Raw genomic sequence first — 21103 nt, 5'->3', positions numbered from 1 at the left:
GTTATTACTTACCGGCACTCCGCGAATTCCGGATTTCTTCACGCTGCACCTCCGCCTGTGAAGACAAAAGCATTGTTATTACTCACCGGCACTCCGCGAATTCCGGATTTCTTCACGCTGCATCGCCACCTGTGAAAACAAAAGAAGAGACATTAGACAGGTATTTACTTACGCCCATCGCGCTCGTCACAATAGAACGCCTGCAAATACTCCGGCGTCTCTTCAGCACAAACTAAGCAGCAAGGGAAAAAGACAGTTTGAGCGCTTGCATTTACTTGCTCATTTCCAGGCGCTTCACTCCATCTTCCATCTCCAGAGTCCTGCAAGACAAAAAGGGAAAAGCATTATACAGAGTCCTGTTCAATATTAACGTGCCACGCACCTAAAGACTATAAAGACTAAAAAGGTGCCCGGAAACTCACCGCTCGTGCAGTTAACGACGGCAACGATCCTCTGAGTTCAAGAGGCCTATGTTTCACCAGTGAAGGAACTGGCAACGGCACCCTGCACCAGACGCAGATGGAGAGTCCAGCATTCACCTATCTAAGGTGAGCACGTTGACCTGGGGGGGCTCTACGGAGAAGCTAGGAAGAGAGGGAGAGGGAGAGGAACATTCAACAGCCCAGACGCTTAACCCCCATATTCTTTCACCTACAGAAACCTCACCCTTCGGGTTCGACACACAGTGAGAAGAGGTTCGCCCCCAGAAGCCAATCGAGTCCTGCACATCACTTTTCGAGTCACAGACACCTTCCTGCCAAGACCAGCTCCTCCGTGGGAATCAGGTGAGCGTTACAGTGGCACACAGCCACCACGTTGGTGGACACCACACCTGTTTGGGCCAAGGTGATGTGCACTGTCTGAGGCTGCAGGACTGCATTCCTCCTTTGATCTGCTGGCCCAGGAACAGGAGCAAATATAGTGGAGTGTGACCCTGCATCCATAACCGCCACAGGTGGACATTCCAACACTGAATGCCTCATTGAGGGGTCTCCCCCCAGTGCAGGTGGGTTGGACAGAGCAGCATCCCTGCCAGAAACACTCACCTGCGACGGGACATTTGTCTCAATGTCTGATTCAGCACCTGAGCCATAGAGGTCATCGGAGGTGTACCCAGAGACACCCATGGACAGGATGGTCTGTAGGACTAATGGATTTTCCTGCACCACCACCCCAAGTCCTCCACTGGTGCCTGGTTGGGGCTCTGAGTACTCCTGCCCCTGCGCCATCTCCTCCTCCTCAACAGCATCTAGTGCCTCATCACCTGCACAAAGATAAAACAAAAGTAATGAAGACAGGCATGTACAGCAGAGCCGACACACATAGGCATCACAATCTACACATCGAATACATTAATGACACATGTCACACATGACACAAACTCTGGCATGCATGCACTGGCAATGAAGTGGAAGGGGACCCTAAAAGCAGACACTGAGGACTCCAAAATGAAAAAGCAACACATGTGCTGCATGGTGCATAGCACCTGCATCACACATTAGCCTTTGAGTGGCATGCACAATCCAAAAACATGACACATGCCCGCCAGCACACAGATGGCACGTAGCATAGCCATGGCACAATTGACTAGGACACCCAGATGGTAGTAGATCAGTACTGTCCCCCATCCATGTGAGATGCACATCATGAAATAGAACATGCAAAAGAGTGTGACAAAACACACATGTGTCACACGCTGCAACAAAGCCAGTGTTTACTAATGCAGTGATGGTAGGCACATGGATACATCAATGGTAGGTCACTTGGACATGCCACAAGTCAATTGTCATGTTGAGCATTCAAACAGGGCTCCAAAGTGATTGTGTGCAGTGCATGTGTAGGTGCTCAAAAGTCAGTCAGCCTGATTGATGAAATCATTCCCATAAAAAGTTAACAAATGTGGGGCATTGTGGGGTGAAATCTATGTCTGAAGTATGGTGAATTTGGTGCAGAACGGCACAAAAATGTGTGTTAATCATGCAAATGATTCCATCAATCAGGCAGAATTAAAAGAAATACAGTATTAACAATGTTGTGGCATGATGCCATATGAAGGGCAAGTGCAGTCATCAGGTGCAAAATGTTTACTGCGGTCAGTAGGGATACTGTGAAACCCAAACCCAAAGGCGGGGGATGGTTTGGAGGCATCACATGGGTGACCTATAGCAGTCATGACTACACAGCCTGGCCTGGCACTCAATCAGAACACATCACCTAAGCAACATACACATGGTTTGCACACACACGCATGGCCACTCACCAGACATTGCCTCAAGATCTGGTAGGTCTCCCACGCCTTAGATCTGATCCTCTGTGATGAACCCTCCAGCAATTGCCTCATGTTCTGTGAGTTCATCCTCCTCTGGTGGAGATCCACTGCCACTCACCAGAGTAGAGGCATAATTGGAAGCCAGCTTGTTTTTGCTCGGCGTTTGAGGTCAGTCCACTGCTTTGAGCAATCATCAGCTGTGCGCTTCACAAATCCAAGGGAACTAATCTGGTCTGCGATGCACTGCCAGTGGGCCCTATGTTGAGCAGTCGTAGTCTTGCACCCTGCAGTCACCAGCATCTCGCAGCCATGGGCCAACAGGTAACCCACAAGTGCGTCTAGTTCCACATCTTTTAAACTCTGCTTCCTTGACGTACTGTCAGAATCCGAGTCTTTGGATTTGGGACTCACCTGTTTGATATTGGTGGTCCTTTTCTTGGTGTTCACAGGCTTCTTTTTCCTGGAGGAGCGAGCCCTGTAGAGGTAAGGTCTTGAGTCTGCTGAATCCAGCCTTCTGGGAGGCGATGAGCGCACGAGTTCCAGGCTCCCACCTGCGGCAGCTCCGGAAGCGTGAGATCGTTCAAGGTTTCTGGAAGGGTCTGGGAAGGATCTGGGACAGGGAAGGAAAAGGGGAAGGCCAAGCTACGAAGGCGGAGGCCACGGAGAGTGCTCGGAAAGGAAAACCAGGAAGGATGATAGAAACGGGCACTAGTTAGACACGAAGGAAAAAACAAGGCCAGAAAAACAGGTAAACAACTTGCCGGGACGAGGGGTACAGGCAAGCGGAGCGTTGAGATGTGCCGAAGCACGGAGCGTGTCTGTTTTCAAGGAAGCATGAGAGTGAATCGGAAAGACTAGACCGCACAGCTCCTAGGAGTCGGCCATGTTGGGCAGGATCAGGGTGAAGTGGTAATTGACTGAGGGACCAGGCTGACCAGAAGGGTTGGTATCACCGATTCATGACACGTGCCGGAGGGGCGAGCTGTGTCTGGGGTCCCAGCCTGTTCCGCAAGAGCACGCTTCTTCCTCTTGAGAGGTAGTGCGGACGCTGAGTGGCTTACACTTCTCTGGTCAGTAGGGGCTGAAGCACAGGTGGACTGGGAACTGGAAGCAGCCAGTGGCACGATGACCAGAGGTCTCACTGCAGGCATTGGCTGCTGGGTGCTGTTGCCAGGACCAAGCGGCACAACTGCCTTGGTTTGATGGTCTGGGACCAACACTGTCCCGGCTGGGTGACTCAGAGCCGGGGTGGATTGACCTGCAGCTGCCCCTGCAGCCTCCTCACCCTGGCTACTTGGGGCAGCAGATGACATTGCTGCACCAGATCCACGTGGCCTGGTGACAGCAACTTTCACTGACACACGTGGCTTTGAGTTTGTGACAGGGAAGTCAGCCTGTGAGTCATCCCATGCCAATTCTGTGACCAATCTGGAAGGGTTAACAGGGCCTGAGCTGGGATGGGGTCAGCTGCATCTCCCCGACCCATTGGGGGGGCATAGGTGTCCCTGATTGGTTCTCCACACACTGGCCTCTTGGGCCACCCGGCTCATCGTGGCCATGTCCTCTACTGCGGACACCTCTTGGAGGCCGGGCACCTTTGCCTCCCTTAGCACTTTGTCACCTCCCAACCATGGCACTGATGTTCTTGTGAGAATGGGAGGTGCAGTAAACAATTGTCCTGGGCAATTGGGTGAAGGGGACAGGGTACTAGATGGAATACGTACCCCTGTGCTCTAGCAAGGCTGTCTGTGACCCCTGGGGGAAGATGACAGGTCACACAACGCTCAGGCACCCCGAAAATAAATTTTAACGTGCCTGCGACCCCTGGTAGCCCACATGCGTGGAATAAAGGACCTGCACTATGCCGTGGCACCCAGAAACACAAAAATAAGGGGACGCGTGGTACACACAGGCTACAATGACCTCTGAATGGGTATGCGACACATGGGGGCAACCACAGTGAAAAAGACTGAAAAAGACGTACGTGGGTGAGTTGGCAACACCCCGCCAAAAGAAGAATTGAACGCTGTCTAAGTAAACAAGGAGTACGAACTGCAACCGTTGTGAAGTAATCGCTTGTGAACCGACAAGAAGTACAAGAATCACCCGCTCACTCTCTACAAAAAGCACATACAAGAAAATGGCGTCCTACGGCAGCCTTTTTACCCTGCCCACAGAAACGCCCATGCGTGCCTCGTCACTTACGCGCTTACGTGCTAAGGGCCTTTCCTCCAATTACACGCAGTGACACCCAGACATGCTGTTTTTGCACATGCAGATACACTATGCACCCATGCCAAGGGAAACACCCGCGTGCGTCACGTCGCTTACACGCTTACACGCTAAGGGCCTTTCCTTGAATTACATGCTGACGTGCTGTTTTTTCATGTGCCAAATCACTCTGTATCAAGCTGGCCATGCGACAACACACAGAATACCACGCTCCTGCCCAGAAGGCCATTTTCCTGCCCCCCCCAGAACACCGAGCCGACTCCCACCAGCCATATCATGCTGCCTTCCTGCCTGCTGGCCACGTGCCCTGCTATTTGGTGCCTGCACGTCAGCCATCTGCAGGGGTCCAGTTGCTGTGACCACCCCTGCTGGAACAGAAGACTGCCAACTGCAGTTCCATCACTCCACAGCCCAGCACCAGGACCCAGCTGCCCACCCACACCTGCCTTGGAGGTTGCCATGTCGGGGCAAACACCTTCGGAGACCACTGGCAACCCCCAGCCAGAGAGGCAGAGGGCTGCCAGCTTCACAGCAGAAGTGGTTGGTATCCTGGTGGAGCAAGTCCTGGTGCATTATGATGCCCTGTACGGAAGAAGACGTGCCGACAAGGATGGATGGGAGAGGATCTGGCTGGACATCGTGGTTGCATCAATGCAGAGGGGGTGGCAACCCGCGACCGACCACACGTCTGTATGCGCTTGGAGGACTTCAGTTCCAGAACCCTCAGGAAGGGCGGCCCCTCTTGGAAGCAGTGGGTGCAGTGAGGTGCCGAGTCCACCTTAGCACTGACGACATGAGGGTCCTGGTCCTCAAGAGGGAGACCGGTCCGGAGTTGAGCGGTAAGTGTCCATGCGTACTTATTGGACGCAGTGCATGTTGAGGTGTGCAGCTTGGACATATGTCTGAAAAGGGCCATGTATGGATGTGTATGTGCAGGGACATGACTGTGCTGCATGTGAGTCCAGTCATGTGTGATGCACATCAATGGTGTGTGTGTTCCAAAGCATAATGCACAACTGCATGTGGAGATGCACACATGTTAGCATTTCTGTGTATGTACTACGGCATGGTTGGGGTGTGACACATGGATGCTGGTTCCACCTTCATGTACGTGCACAGCATACATGTGCGTGTGTGTGTTTGACATGTGTGCGACTGTGATGCGCCATGGATGCATGTGACACAGACATGTAGGAACCCGATTGGCAGATGTGACATAGTTGCCAATGATTTCACTGTGACAGGTGGTGGAGATGGACAGATGCATGTCTGTCTGGTGGCGTGTGTGCATGTGTCGGGCACTCCCCATGTTGCTTGTGACGTCAGACCAACCTTCGATGTTCATGCTGGTGTGTGTATATGGATGCTGCTGCCTGCTGCACGATTCCTGTTAATTTGTGAATGTGTGTGGGTTCAAATGATATGAGTTTTGGGGAGTGTGATGCCATCTGTGAAGTTTGACACTGCCGCTCATGTGCAACTGTCATGTGTGTATCCGACCATTGTACAGTGCCCTGATGCCTGTGTTCTGTCTCTCCCTGTCTGCAGCGTCGACTGATGAAGAGGGTGGAGACGGTGCTGTGGAGCACAGCGGCAGGGATCCCACTGCCAGCCGGAGACGCAAGGCCCAGCTCCCCTCCCACGTAGTGATCTCTTCTGGGAGTGAGGAGTCTGGTGCCGCATCCACGGCAGCAGGTGCTCGAGGGGAGGTCCAAGAGGTGGAGTTTGGAGGTGGACTCCTCAGCAGCATTAGGGGCAACTGACCCCCCACAGGGGCCTACTGAGGAAGATGGCACAGAGTCATCCAGGTTGGTGGGGGGTTCGGTTGAGGAGGAGGCTGTGGAAGTCCCACGCATGGGGCCTGGAGGGGGGATTCCACTGGTGCTAGTGGTGCAGTCCAGTGGCAGGGACAGGAGGCAGCACAGGCCGCCGTGGAGGGCCTGTGTGTAATCCTGTCCCTGATCCTGTGACTGCATCATCTGGCACCAGAAGGGATGCCTCTGTCCAGACCCGTTTTCAGGGAGGGGATGCACTTACAACAACTGGCCTTCCTCTCCCTGCGGACATTGCAATCCGTGACTGGATTGAGCCTGTCCTAGCTGGGGTGGCGTTGCGCCAACGTAGGAATCGGGATGAAGTGCAGGGTTCTCGTCTGGACAATGCACGTCATTTCGAATTCCTCTTTGGCCTACTGGGACAGGTCGTCGGCACTGGATTCATCCGTGTGCTGGAACTTCTTGCGACCCCCTCCTCAAGTGAGCCCCCTATGCGCCAGTCATCCTCCGTGCCATCTTCCTGCCCAAGTATCACCTGGGCACCCTGTGGAGCTGCCCCTAAGCCAGCAGCCAGGCTGGTGGAGGACACGTCCCTGGCACAGTCGGGAGTCGGAGGTCCAGCAGGGGTGGCCACCCCACCAACTGGACCCCAGCAAGAGGAGGACGTGCAGGCATAAACAGGCAGGGCACATGCACGGTAGCAGCAGGCTAAGGGTGGGAGCGATAATGGCTCGGGGCCATCAACATCACAGGGGCAGGCATCGGCTGTCAGGCAGGAGGACCCAGTATTTGGAGTGTCGCAGCGGTTGGGCTGGCAAATAGATGCAGAGCAGCGGCGGGCGGAGAGGGCATGGCTCACAATAGTCAAGGCGGAGAACTCTATGCGCCGGGCGTTGAGGTGGGCTGCATGCCTCGAGGCAACTCGCAGGGAGTTGGAGGAGGTCATGGCTGCATCCCTGCGACATGAGTCGGGGCCTGCTGGCAGATGCCCATCACTGGGGTGGGGTGGGGGGACATGTGTCGGGGCTCCCAAGTGAATGGTGCCATTTGGCCTGCCTGGGTGATGGGACACCTGCGGGGCATGCCCATGCCCTGCAGGTAGCCCACACCACAGGGGACCACCCTATACCCCTAGGCATGCCCTGCAGGCAGCCCATCACCCCAGACCATAACCTGCAGGCAGCCCATCCAACCTCCCCATGGCCCGCAGGCAGCCCATCCACCATGACCATGACCCGCAGGCAGCCCATCAATCCTGGGCATGCCCTGCAGGCAGCCCATCACCCCAGACCATGACCCGCAGGCAGCCCATCACCCCAGACCATGACCCACAGGCAGCCCATCCACCCTCCCCATGCCCTGCAGGCAGCCCATCCACTCTCCCCATGCCCAGCCCATCCACCATGACCATGACCCGCAGGCAGTCCATACACCCTGGGCATGCCCCGCAGGCAGCCCATCCACCCTCCCCATGGCCCGCAGGCAGCCCATCCACCATGACCATGACCTGCAGGCAGCCCATCACTCCAGACCATGACCCGCAGGCAGCCCATTACCCCAGACCATGACCCGCAGGCAGCCCAACACCCCAGACCATGACCCGCAGGCAGCCCATCCACCCTGGGGATGCCCCACAGGCAGTCATCCACCCTCCCCATGGCCTGCAGGCAGCCCATCCACCATGACCATGACCTGCAGGCAGCCCATCACCCCAGACCATGACCTGCAGGCAGCCCATCACCCCTGGGCATGCCCTGCAGGCAGCCCATCCACCCTAAGCATGCCTCACAGGCAGCCCATCACCCCAGACCATGACCTGCAGGCAGCCTACACCACAGTGGGGACTTTTTGCACGCAATTTGCCTGGCGCAGGCGGAGTACGCATATTCAAGGGGGTGCGCGGGTTGATTGCCACACGTTTTGGCTGCAACGAGTGGGGTACACATATCGAAGGGGGTGTGCGGGGAGATTTTCATGCGTTTTGGCAGCCGCAAGGGGGGTATGCATAGTTTTTCATGCGATTGAAGTGTAGCGGCCCTGTAAGCTGGTCCAGGGTTAGTAGTACCAGGTCAGAGGTGCAGTCAGTGGCTAACCTCCAGATGGGTACTGAACACAGGAAAATCGACCAAGAAATCGACCAAGAAATCCAAAATGAAGTGGACAAAAAGAAGGGAAAGGTATTGTTTCATATGCCCATGCAAGGAGTGAAAAAAAGGTAATGTGAGTCCTGAAATCAGTACAAACTCACACTTTTTGTGTGTGCTAGAGAAAGTATAAGACAGGTACTGTGCTCCTATAACTGTAGAAGTGAAATGTAATGCATTTGCAATGAATGACACGGGTGCCCAGGCCACAATAATGTCAAAGGAGTTGGTAAAAGTATCAATGAAGGGAGATCCCACAAAATCACATAAAGGTGAGACAAACAAAGGCCCTGTGCACAACTTCAATGGTGAAAAATAAATATCGAAGGTGTCATGAAGGTTGACATAACAATAGGGAAGCATCGGATGATACAGGAAGTATTGATTACATCCATCAGTGAAATGCCCTTTCTCATAGGAACGAATGGCCTGAAGAGGTTGTCACCCCTCATTGATGGGGTAAATAGGATATTATGGTCCCTAACCAAAAAACCATTGAAGCCAAAGAAAATCATGACACAAAACAACAATGCAAGAGAATGCCATGCTGTGGCTAAGTCAGAAAGTGCAGTAGAGGTATTCAGAATGACTGTGTGCTTAGTGTCACTGTCACTGTCATTCTCATGTGGCAGGGTGAAATGCAGGGTGAAAAAGAGAAGCAGTCTCTGGAGATTTATTTGGACCCCAAGAATAAATGGCACACATAAATCGATGAAAACACATTGCGCTTTTATCTAAAGGTAGAGAAATGCAAGTCAAATGTCACTCCCGAGATAAACACAGAAAACACATTTCAACCCTTTTTGAAATACACATGGGAGATGGGCACCCATGGATCCTCGTTCATATAAATTGGCATTCTGACATGATAGAAGCCGCTTTAGCACTTGAGCAAGAAAGAAGTTTCATTAATGAGAAAATGCTCCAGCAGATAATTGAAAGGGAGGAGATCCCAAAATTCATGGTAAAGAATCAACATATATTTTGTCTGGATGATCCGGGGTCAGGGCAAAGGGTTGTAGGAAGATGCATGTTAAAGATTACAATTGGTCCTAAGAGTATCCATCACAATGTGTGTGGATCGTGAGCAGTACACAAAATAAATGTTACTTCTGAAATGCCATCTGAAATGACACAGATGTGTTGAATGTTGTCTGCAAATGGTAATGATGTAATTGTGCTTATAAATAATAATCAAGAATGGTGATTAGATAAAAAGATAAAGATCTCTTAAAAAAACAAAAAAAGAGGGCGGTCTGAAGGAAAAAAAAATATTCATAATTTTTCCCCCCAAAAAAAAATGTGAGATCGGACGACTGATAAAATGATGATATCCGAAGAGTCAAAGAAAAAAAAGAAAAAACAAACAAAAAAAACCGAATACATTCTCTAAAAATATACAGCATTATTATATATTAATGTTGAAATATTGTTATTGTTTCTATGATTGGGAATGAAAGTTGTTGGTTCAAAGGTGGGGGGAGGTACATAAGTTGCTGATGCATGGATTTCAATGTATAGAACATTTATTTTCAGGTATGGGTAATTTAATTGGGAACAACACATGCGTTTTGGAGTTTATGGTTTGATGTTGTTTTCCTGCAGTGATTTCCGGTGTATCCCAGCAGTAAAAAAAGGAAGGCGTGTGTAGCAATAGCTGGTGGCTGTAAGTTACAGGGGTAAATGCACATGTTGTATTAGTGTGGGATTTACACAGAAACATAGAAATACAAACATCATGTATGACAAAGGCAGTCGGTGCGCACCAGATGGGAAAGCACACATTTCCACAGAGGGCACATGCTTAAAACCGTTTTATTTCAGGATAACATTTTATTTGACTGGCTTGCACGACATGTACATACTAATATAAACTAATAGGCTAATCCTTTCCCATTAACTTGTCCTTAACAAATTAGTGCAGATTGGTCCAGATGAAATAAATTGAAAATGTTTAAGTGTGCAAATAGGAGCTGTGTGTCTTCATTGAGCATAGCAGCAATTTGCATCAGAATCTGCGAATATGAAATGATGCTGCTAAAAAGAACAACATCATTGTGTGCCCAGGCAGAAGAAGATGTTACATTTGTAGTTAGCAGGATTGGCATTCTAAAAGGGAAAATACTGAGCAAGATGGAAGAAGTGACATGATCTAGATGAGGGGAATGTTTCCTTTTGACTGACAGGGATAGGTCCTAAAAGGGACTGTTTGAGGGAGTACTGTTCAGACATCCACCAGCATCGAAGCGAGTGACAATCTTGAAGGATCCTCGAGTACTGGTCTGAGACATGCAGTCTTATACACTTTGCTGAGACAGCGCTGGCAGGTTTCCTGGGGTCCTGATAATCCTTATCGGTGGGTGAACCAAGGAAGAGGGATTCCCATGTTCAGCAGTGCAAGGAATCTCGCCAATCTCTAGGTAAATATTAGGTCGAAGCGAGGGTGTGCTGGATTTGCCTGGCCGACAGTAAGTCAGGAATGGGTCATTTCATTTCTAATGTTTCAATGTTATAAGGGCATGCGGTTCCAAATTTCTAAGATTGCTTTACAGTTTGATTTCATAAAGCTTAATTCTAAGTTCGTCACTTCCAAGGTCTGGTTACAGCTCATTCTATTTTTTTTAAATGTGGCCTTTGCATTTTTTACATTCGCACTAGCAAATCTGCTCCATGCATAGCTGTTGTCATGCGTAATTGCTAAGTTTATATGTCACGATAAAGACACATCATAAAAATGATATTGTGTTCTGATGCATTTTGTGACAGTTGGTCATTTTATTTGATCTGCACACACAGACAAGTGCGCAATAATAAATGTTTCCATGTGAATAATCTGATGTGAACTTTATCGTTAGAATGTGAACAAGTGTGCAGTATTCATTTTGCCTGTATACAGCTGTGCAGATCAGCCACCAGGGCATACATCAGCATTGTAGATAAGTTGCTGAAGGGTAGAAGTTCTGCGCCACATTAAGTGTAATAAGTCCAGTAACTGGTATTTGTGAGAGACCCGGGAATAAAAAAGGACACGTGTTAGGCCATATTCTGAGTAGAGTTTTACCACTATAAAGGAGATCTAACAATGCATCACTACAATCATAATATACCACAATAAAATACCATTTACCACAATAATACAACACCCCAAGAATAGGTGTAATTCCTCCAGAAAATATATCTTACAAGGTTAACAATGTGACCCATCATACCCTCTTGCTCCTCAGCTAGTCAAGCCTACTGCCCATTTAGTGGCCTCTCACCTCACTGAACTCTTCAACCGGTCCTTCAAATCTGCTTGCTTTCCCTCTATTTCTAAAATGACCACATCGCTTTCCTAAAAAAGCAAGGGGGTGACCCAAACCTGCTGGCTAACATTTGCCCTGTGTGTCTCTTTCCACACTACTCTTAAATGCTGGAAAGTGTTGTGTTCATTAGTCTTGCCAATTTCTTAGACATCAATAATGTTCATAACTATTGAGTCCCCCTACAATCAGCTTTCCATTTCTGTCCCTCCACAGAAACTGCTTCCATGAATGTCTCCTTGAACTGTCCACTGCCTTTGGCGCTGTCAATCACTCTGATTTCATTAATACTCTCTCCCTTGTTGAATTCACAATCAAGCCATTGCCGGGATTGAATTCTACCTAACACCTACCTAATTCTCTGTCTTCTGGAAGAACACACCTCTCAGCTCTAACTGTTGGTGATCCACAAAGCTCTTTCTTTGGTCCACTCTGCTTTACACTCAACACCTTTGCTATTAGGGCACTAATCTCCTCCTTTGGGCTCTCGTACAAACTCTTTGTGGATGACACCCAAATCCTCTTCTCTTTTCCTGAACTCTCCTCTGATCTCTTGATAAAAATGTCCAACTGTCTCTCTGCCATTGAATATTAGATGGTCTGCATCTCTCATGTTAAACACTTCTTTCCTGCCAAATACTCTGATCTCCTCCCCTGCCTTTCCAGTTCCCACCTGTCAATCTCCCCTACTCCTCCTCAGGTGGAAACTTCAGCACCATCTATGACTCCGCTCACACCTTCTCTACTTTCAGCTCCAAAACTGCAATGGTGGCTCGCCTCAATGTCCTGAATATTAGCAAAATAAGGCGCTTCCTTCCTTTAAACACTGACAAGCTTCTCGTAACCACTCTTCTTTTCTCTAAACTGGACTACTGTTCCAGCATCCTCTTTAGTCACCACAACTATGCTTTCTGTTCTCTCGACTAGATCATTAATGTCCAGGAATCTCTTTTAACTCCCTCACCTCACACATCCGTCTTCTTACCGTCACCAGGGCCAGGTTTACATTTCTTCTCCTGGTTCAAAAATCTATCCATGATAAGGAACTAGCTATCTGTCTTCCTCTGTCCAAGCCTTCTTGTAATCTCTGATTTGCATCTTTGACTACCCTTGTGGATCCTCAACCTTCCTGTGCTTCCTCTCGCTTGAGCTCTTTCTCTCTTCTTGCTCCACGTGCATGGAATTCTCTTCACCTGGACATCCAAGAAATAGTCCACACTGATTTGATATGATATGATATGATATTTTATTTGTATCGCGCTCAGACACAAGTGTTTCTGACTGTGACAAGGCAAGGAGGGGAACAAGGAAGAACAAAAAACAATGATCTTACTATGCCCAGTGACATTGAGAATGCGCAAGGGCATGCGAGAAGGAAAGGGAAAAGTGCATGGAAGGAGGAGAAGTGGAAAGTGTGGGGCAAAGGAAAACAGATAATTAATTAAATAAATAAATAAATAATAAAGGCAACAAACAGTGGTATTGCAACCAGCAAGTGGCAAGTGCTGGGTTGAGGCAGCAGACAGAGTATGTATGATAAGTGCAGGAAAAGGGGGAGAAACTGTATGGTTACAGATACAGACCCCAGTACAGGGATTACCCAGATGCAGTGCGCGTGGGTGGCAGGGTGAGCAGGTACCTATGCCTGGAAGACAGAGGGTGGCCAGATGCACTGGACCGAGAAAGAAAAGATCAGCAGGGGAGAGGAGGGCCGAAGGCAGAAACAAAGAGGAAGGTCCTGAGGTGCTTCTGGAACTGGAGATGGTTCTCCTCAAATTTCAGAGTGGCAGGGAGACTCTTCCAGGAGGAGGCCCCAGATGAAGACAGAGATCTACCCCCAGCTCATTTCTTTGAAAAATGACTGACCCTGAGGGAGTTAGAGGTAGAGGAGAGAAGACTTCGAGAGGGGAGGTAATTACTGAGGGATATCTGATGTTATTATGGACTCAGGCCCCAGAAAGCCTTGTGGACATTGCAGAGGGTTTTGAATTTCATCCTTGCGTCCACTGGGAGCCGGTGGAGAGATTTCAGGGCTGGAGAGATACGATCCCAGGGCTTAATGCCAAGGAAAAGTGTTACAGTCCTGTTCTGGATGAGTTGTAAAGGACGGATAGTAGAGGAAGGCAGATTTAGAAAGAGGCTGTTACAATAGCCCAACCTAGAGAGAACCAGGGCTTGGGATTTGTTCAAAGCCATCATGGTCACATCCCACACTCGGCTGGATATACTACCTACCTGCACTTAAAAATGTGTAATGTTGATGTAGGTCCACCCATGTATTGCCCTCTGTGACTGTTCCATTTACTCCCCACCACATCCTTACCAACTTGGTAAGGATGTCACTCGACCTCACCCCATTGAAGTAGCTCACTGCTTCCTGTCATATCTAATATCTTATCTATTGTACATTCTTTTGCGATCAAATGAGCATTGTTCTTCCCTGTATAAAATAAATAAATAAATATATAAATAAAGATAAAATGACAAAACCAAAATGGATTTAGCTTCTCCTTAAAATGCTCCTTGGTTTTACTTCTGCAAGATATTTACCCGCTGGCATAAAACAAATGGATTCCTATGAAAGGTGTCTGCATTTAGTATTGCTTAAAAGCAGGAGGATTCCATATGAATCCATTGCAAAGTGTAATTTGAGGCTGGCATTTACATTTTTTTTTTATAAAACACAGAGTAAAAGAAAAGAGCAAAGGCATCATCTGTTTTTATTCTTTCAATTTCCCCACTGGTTTCTAAAGGTTGAAAATTCCATGTAGGGGACCAAACAGCACTTTAAAGTGCTAATGTTTGTGGTCCCCTGGATGCAATTTACAATCTGTATTTTATTATTATTATTATTATTATTATTATTATTATTATTATTATTATTATTATTATTATTATTATTATTATTATTACATGGCCTGCAGTAGCCATAACCTAGCAGTAGAGAACTTCATCTTTGGCTGCTTATAACTTTGCCCACCCTGGACAAATCCTCATAATACATTGCAAATACAGTATATGGCGCTGTCAGATTAATTCTGCAGAGCCTGGTGAGGTTTCGTGCAGGGGGGCCAAAGTTATAGGGGGGTCAATACATTTTGTTTTCTCCCACAGACGGAATAGAAAAATAAATGTTGCTCGCACCTACATCTCAAACCGCTGGACAGATTTTCACCAAATTTGCAGCATGCATGGCGGCTTGGTCCTGAAAGCGTGCTTTTGTAAATTCGGTGTAAATATGTCCAGTTGTTTTTTTTTTTAAATAACCAAAATGTAGGTAAACAAAAATGATTGATATCTGAGTTCGGTCCGCGGAATCACTTTCCTTTTCGCTCCGCGGACAGCCATCTGATTGGCCCAGAGGACAATGTTATCTCTGCGGGCATTGGACGCGCCGGCTGATTTGATGGTGAAAAGCGTGAGGTGCATCATATTTTTGGAAACGCCCGCCATGTCGGATCCACGGACAGCCACAACTGTCCGCGGATAGCGCAGTGGGTGAAAAGTCTTGAAAACACATTTTGGGTTATTTGGTGGTGGAAAGAAGGGCTGGGAAGGGTGGTAGAGTGGAAAAAAGATTATCTGGGGCTATTTGTGTAGATGGAAAGAGATTGGGCATGTGTCATAGCTTTCCGCAACACCATAGTAGTTTGCGGATAGCACCATGAATGGACGGCTTGGTGAAAGAGGGTTTGGAAAGGGTCGGGGAGTGGAATAAAGATAATATGGAGCTTTTTCTATAGGTGGAAAAAAGGGTCTGCAGATGCTGCTGGGTCAGCGCTCAATTTTGGTGTCAGTGAACATCATTTCCATTGCAGGGGGGTCAGGGTGAGTTTTATTAGTTGATGGTGTATGGTACATACTTGTTATGTAGTTAATTGTATTCTGGTGGTTGTGGCCACTGGCCACGGCCACCACAGTACTAATATGTGTGTAGTAATTATAGTTCATGTAGTAGGAACTTGGCCAGAATGACCACAGTAGTAGTATGTGTTTACTAATTGTAGGTAATGTAGTGGGGGTACAAAGTGTGTGTAATAAAGATGAATGATGTAATTGAACTGTATATGGTACTTATGATTGTAGTACAATTATGGATAGTGCTCATGGAATATGTATTTGATTATACTTGACATAGTTACTTAGTTTCATAGTGTTATGAAGCTCGAATCTGTGGTTTATCTTCTGTGGAAAAAAACAGTACAATTTGTTAAGCACGATAGTTTAAAAGCTTTAGTTGTATACAATTTTACATTTACATTTTTTACACCCTCAAAAACAGTACATTCTAAGTACTATGTTTGGTACAACATTAGTGTATGACACACTGTTGTTGTCTTGATATTAAATAATCATTGGGGAAAAAATCCTTACTGGATAAAAGAAAATGATTGCAACTATGTGAGTGTAAGCATGATAGTATGTTTGTTTGTTTGAAGTATGTTGTGATTAAGGGAATGCTTGAAGTAGTTAAATACCTGTTGGCATATACTAACTACATTAGAGGTTAGAAGATGTTTTGTAGTATAAGAATTGAGATGGCGTATTTGAAGTGTTTTTCAGAATGAAGGGTATTTTTCAAGTAGTTAGATACCTGTTGGCGTATTCTAACCATATTGACTCGTACCATTCTAGCATTATGGATGTAGTTAGATACCTGTTGACATATTTTAATGGTTAATTGTGCTACAGTTTGGTGACTAAATTTGGGGTGGAGGAATATTAAGTAGGCATTTGTTAAATTTGCTGGTAACCTATGTTTTGGAGTAACAGAGGTATCATTACCTTCAAACCAACCACTTCTTTTTTTGACATAAGCAGCGTAGTGCCCTGGAGTGGTTGTGGCACCAGTGTGGTATACCATACCTACCTTGTGAAGGTTTATTTTCCAAGAGCTACTTGGCCATGTGTGAAGCCTGTAAGCAGTACCATTATTTCTGGTACCATCTGCATAGTACCATAGAAGCATTAGTATGGAATATTGGTTATCTGAGTTTATTTGTACGGTGGAATGTATGTCTGCCTTGCAAAAAGTGCACAATATGCCATATTTTGCATTCTGCAGAAGCTGGTGAAATGGAATGGATTCAGAATTTCGTATGGATACATATACAAATTGTTCATTAGGGATGTGGTCTTGTGAAACATGGTTGCAGAGAGTGCATCTATGTTTCCATGTGTATGGAATCTGGAAGATTTTATTTATAGGGATGTTTTTGGTTTGCAGTACTTGTAATAGTACATTTGGAATCATTGTGGATCTTCCTGTGTGTTTATGATAGATTTTACCATTCCTGCATAGTAGTCCAATTCTCGCCTTATACCTGAGACACTGTAAGTGTTGTCATGATTATTTGTCGCATTTCTATGAAGGACGGGCATTTGCAAACACAATTGGTCTGAGCTGTTTAAGTAAATGTTGTAACAACTGGTGGCAGTTGAAAGAGAAGATTCATTGTTACATTAGCATAACAATTTACTCCAGTTGTGTTGCTGAATTTAAATGCACCAGAGAGTTCTGTTTCTGGATCGTTTGATGGGCCTGCAGATATTTCTGGAGAAGGGACATTGTGTCTTTGTTTTCTGATGGACGTGCAGTTGACTTTGCACTACTCAGTTTTGTGGTTGTATTGTTTGATGCAGAAGGAGTTAGTTGTTGTTTCTTTAGGAGTATTGTTGTGAGATCTGTTCTAGATTCTTTTTTTATTACTTAACTTTTTAAAGGTTTCTTTTTTTGAGTTACAGGGTACATATATAAATGGGGGGGTTGTATAGTGCCCGTAGCCTGTTGTATTCCAGGATGCAAGGAATGGCAGCGTTGACATTGTTTGCATCTTTTATTTACGTTCAATACTTTGCTGCTATTGTCTGTATGATTGTTGCTTCATTTTAGAAATGTAAAACTTGTTTAGTTGCTGCTCGCACATGCACCGTTTTTACTATTGTCTAAATTTGAAAATTAGTAGTTAGCAAAATGCATTGCTCTCCAAGTTATTTTTATTGTGCCTGCTTAACTAGTTAGTACTACACACCCTCGGAGGAAACTAGGGATAAAGAACCCTGTTTCCTTTTTAATTCCTGCCTGAACTACAAATCCCTATCTTTCTGTATTCCTCTGGACAACATTTTTGCAATACAGGCGTGAGAGCTACGGCAAGAGAGAGACCAGCCGGTTAGTGTCGGTTTGTGTCCAACTTGTGGCCACAGCACTCGTTGGCACTGATTTTTTCAGGTATCTTCCTCTCTCCCCTGTCAATACCATTCTAATCACATTATCAGATCTTTGACCGGATGGTTGCCGTTATGGCAGCATTTAATTTAAGATCTCACGCCCATAGTACACACAACGAGGAAGCCCTAGTTGGGAATTATATTCACATCTCTCTCCTCAACACCCACTCATTGCTATTTCTGAAGCATGGTGTGGAGGTCACTGATGCTATTACTGAGTTGTGGCTCACCCCCGAGACTCTCAGTCCAGTTACCCTTGCTCTCCCCCCCGGGTATTCTATGTTTAGAGCAGATCATCTGCACCACAAAGGCGGAGGAGTAGCCATGCTTCCCTCCTATCAGCTTAACCTACACATTAATCCCCACAAGGCACTAGACAGATTTGAAACCCTTCTCGCTAAGATCAAGCTTCATGATAATTACTCTTTGACAGTCATCTTGTTCTATCGGCCACCCTCCGATACTCCTAACTTTGAGGACTAACTCATTAGCCTGGTCAACAATATATGTGAGGTCAATACCCCAATGCTTATACTTGGTGATTTTAACCTTTGGGACAATAATCAAAAAGACAGAAGCACCATTTCTTTGCTAGCTGCCCTATGCTCCTTGCGATTTACCTAGCACGTCTCAACTTCAACACACTCAGCGGGCTACATATTGGACTGGGTTCTGACCCACGGTATCCCCATTTCTAATCTAGAAGTTATTCAATGTCTCTGTTCAGATTATTTTACAGTAACTTTTAGCTTTCTTTCGCCCAATACTGCCTTATGGTAAAAAGAAACTCCCAGTGAATTTGCCCCTGCAAGAAATCTCAAGAAACTCACACCCCAATTATTTTCATGTATTTTGAATAAACTAAAACCCATGCATCTCTTTACCAACTCTTATGACCTGGCTAGTCACCTATTGAGTACTATCAACCACATTGTTAACAATTTCGTGCCAGAAAAACATCACCTTGTATAAACAAAAAATATGGGCAACCCCTGGTTTGATGAATCCATCATCTCTCTTCGACAGGAAAAACGTAAAGCTGAAAGAGAATGGAGGAAAAATCTCACTCCCTTGCATATCTCGGCTTAAATAAATTCCTTAACGACTTTCAAAAAAGAAATTATAAAAGCCAAATCTGACAGTTACAACTCTAGGATCTGTTCCGCTAAATCGAACTCGTGAGAACTGTTTGCTATTCATAAGGAATTTGAAGGCAAGCCCGAGGTAGCCTACACCGTGAAGAAGGATGTGGACTAGTCTTAATCAATACACAAATTGTTCAATTAAAAAATTGCAGGACACAGAAAATCTATCGAATTGCAAGTCCACACTCGTTCACCAGTCATTACCAGGCACATGAATCCTCCTTATCCAGCAACACAGTCGCTTAGGAAGGGCTCAGTCCAGATCCCTTTTCACTTCAAAGCATCTTCTGAAGACCAAATTTGTCTTATTGTAGCCCAGATGAAACCCACCTCCTGTCCTGGCGATTATTGACCATTTAGCCTTTTTAAAGACTATATTAAGACTCTGGCACAATGGGTGACTCGTCTTGTTAACATATCTTTTGAGGAAGCCAACATTCCCAGGAATCTTAAAGAATCCTGGGTGACCCTCCTTTTAAATAAAAAGCACTCTGGACCCCAGTGATCCAAAAATGTATCGGCCACTACAAACATGCCTTTCTTATTTAAGATACTTGATCAGGTGGTCTATCTTCAAATTCCAGAACAACCTGGAAAGCAACCATCTTCTCAATCCCAAGCAGTCAGGTTTCAGGGCCAAACATGGCATGGAAACAGCACTCTTGCACTTTAGGTCTAATAATAGCAATATCGTTGACAAAGGCAAACCAGCACTTCTGATGCTTCTCGACCTCTCCACGGTATTTGACCTGATCGATCACACTCTACTCATTAAAAGACTGATAGATAAGGCACCCTCTTCCCCATTGGCTGCCCAATGGATCAAATCCTTTCTTGCCCCAAGACATGCTCGTGTAGTAGTGAGTAATGCCAGTTCCATTCGCAACCTTGTCACCTGCAGAGTTCCTCAGGGCTCATGTGTCTCCCCTACCCTCTTTAATGTATATACCATGCCCCTTTTGACTTTACTGAAAGACCTTAGTGTCCAATTTACCAATTATGCAGATGACACACAGGTCATAATTGAACTTTTGGGATGCCATACCAGTGACTCTAAAGCTATCAACTCTGTCTACCATACTATCCAAGCCTGGATGGTGACAAATGTACTCGCATTAAATGCAGAGAAAGCCGAATTGCTCATTATCGCCACAAGGCACAAGCTCAAGAACCTTGACTCTGACTATGATTAATTTGTCATAGCCAATAATAAAATCAAAGTTTCAAAAACAGTAAAGACCCTGGGCATAACTCTTGATGCAGAATTATCCATGAATCCTCAGGTTTCGTGGGTAAAATCTTCATGTAGTTACGTTACAAAACTACTCAATCATATTTGCCCCTGTATTTCACTTGAAAACAGGTCACTTCTTGCAACTGCATTTGTGAACTCACGCCTGGACTACGGCAATAGTCTCCTCGCAGGAACATCTAAGGCCATCCTTCACACATTATAGATCGCACAGAACAATGCAATCAGAGTCGTCCCGGACTCACTCGAACAGACCATATATCTGAGGCGCGACAAAAACTACATTGGCTACCTGTAAAGCAACATATTAGATATAAACTACTTAACCTTACTTTTAGGTCCTGTAACTCTGAGGCACCTATTTATCTCTCCAACCGACTGACCTTTCGCAGTGTAGAATGCAATTTGCGCTCTCTTGACTCCACTAAGCTCTGTCAACCTAGATTTAAACCTTTGGGCTTTAGAGGCTCCACATTTGACACACAGGCCTGGTTGACTTGGAACAAAATTCCCATCCATCTACGACAGGGAGGGTCTATCATGGAGATAGAAAAAGGAATCAAGACTCATCTTTTTAATCTTTACCCAGAAAAAAATAGTTGTTCCTCCAGCCTTTGCTTTGACTTGAGTTCCTATCTTTGCACATTCTAATTGTTTTGTTTTGTTCTTTTTGTGCTCTGAGGTCCACAGGCGATTTAGCTCTATATAAAAGTTTAAATCAAATCAAATCAAATCCAAGTTAACTAGGAATAG

The sequence above is a fragment of the Ambystoma mexicanum genome, chromosome 8, assembly GCF_040938575.1.
Source record: "Ambystoma mexicanum isolate Mex_15411 chromosome 8, UKY_AmexF1_1, whole genome shotgun sequence".
Taxonomy (NCBI): domain Eukaryota; kingdom Metazoa; phylum Chordata; class Amphibia; order Caudata; family Ambystomatidae; genus Ambystoma; species Ambystoma mexicanum.
Note: the sequence above shows the minus strand (reverse complement) of the source record.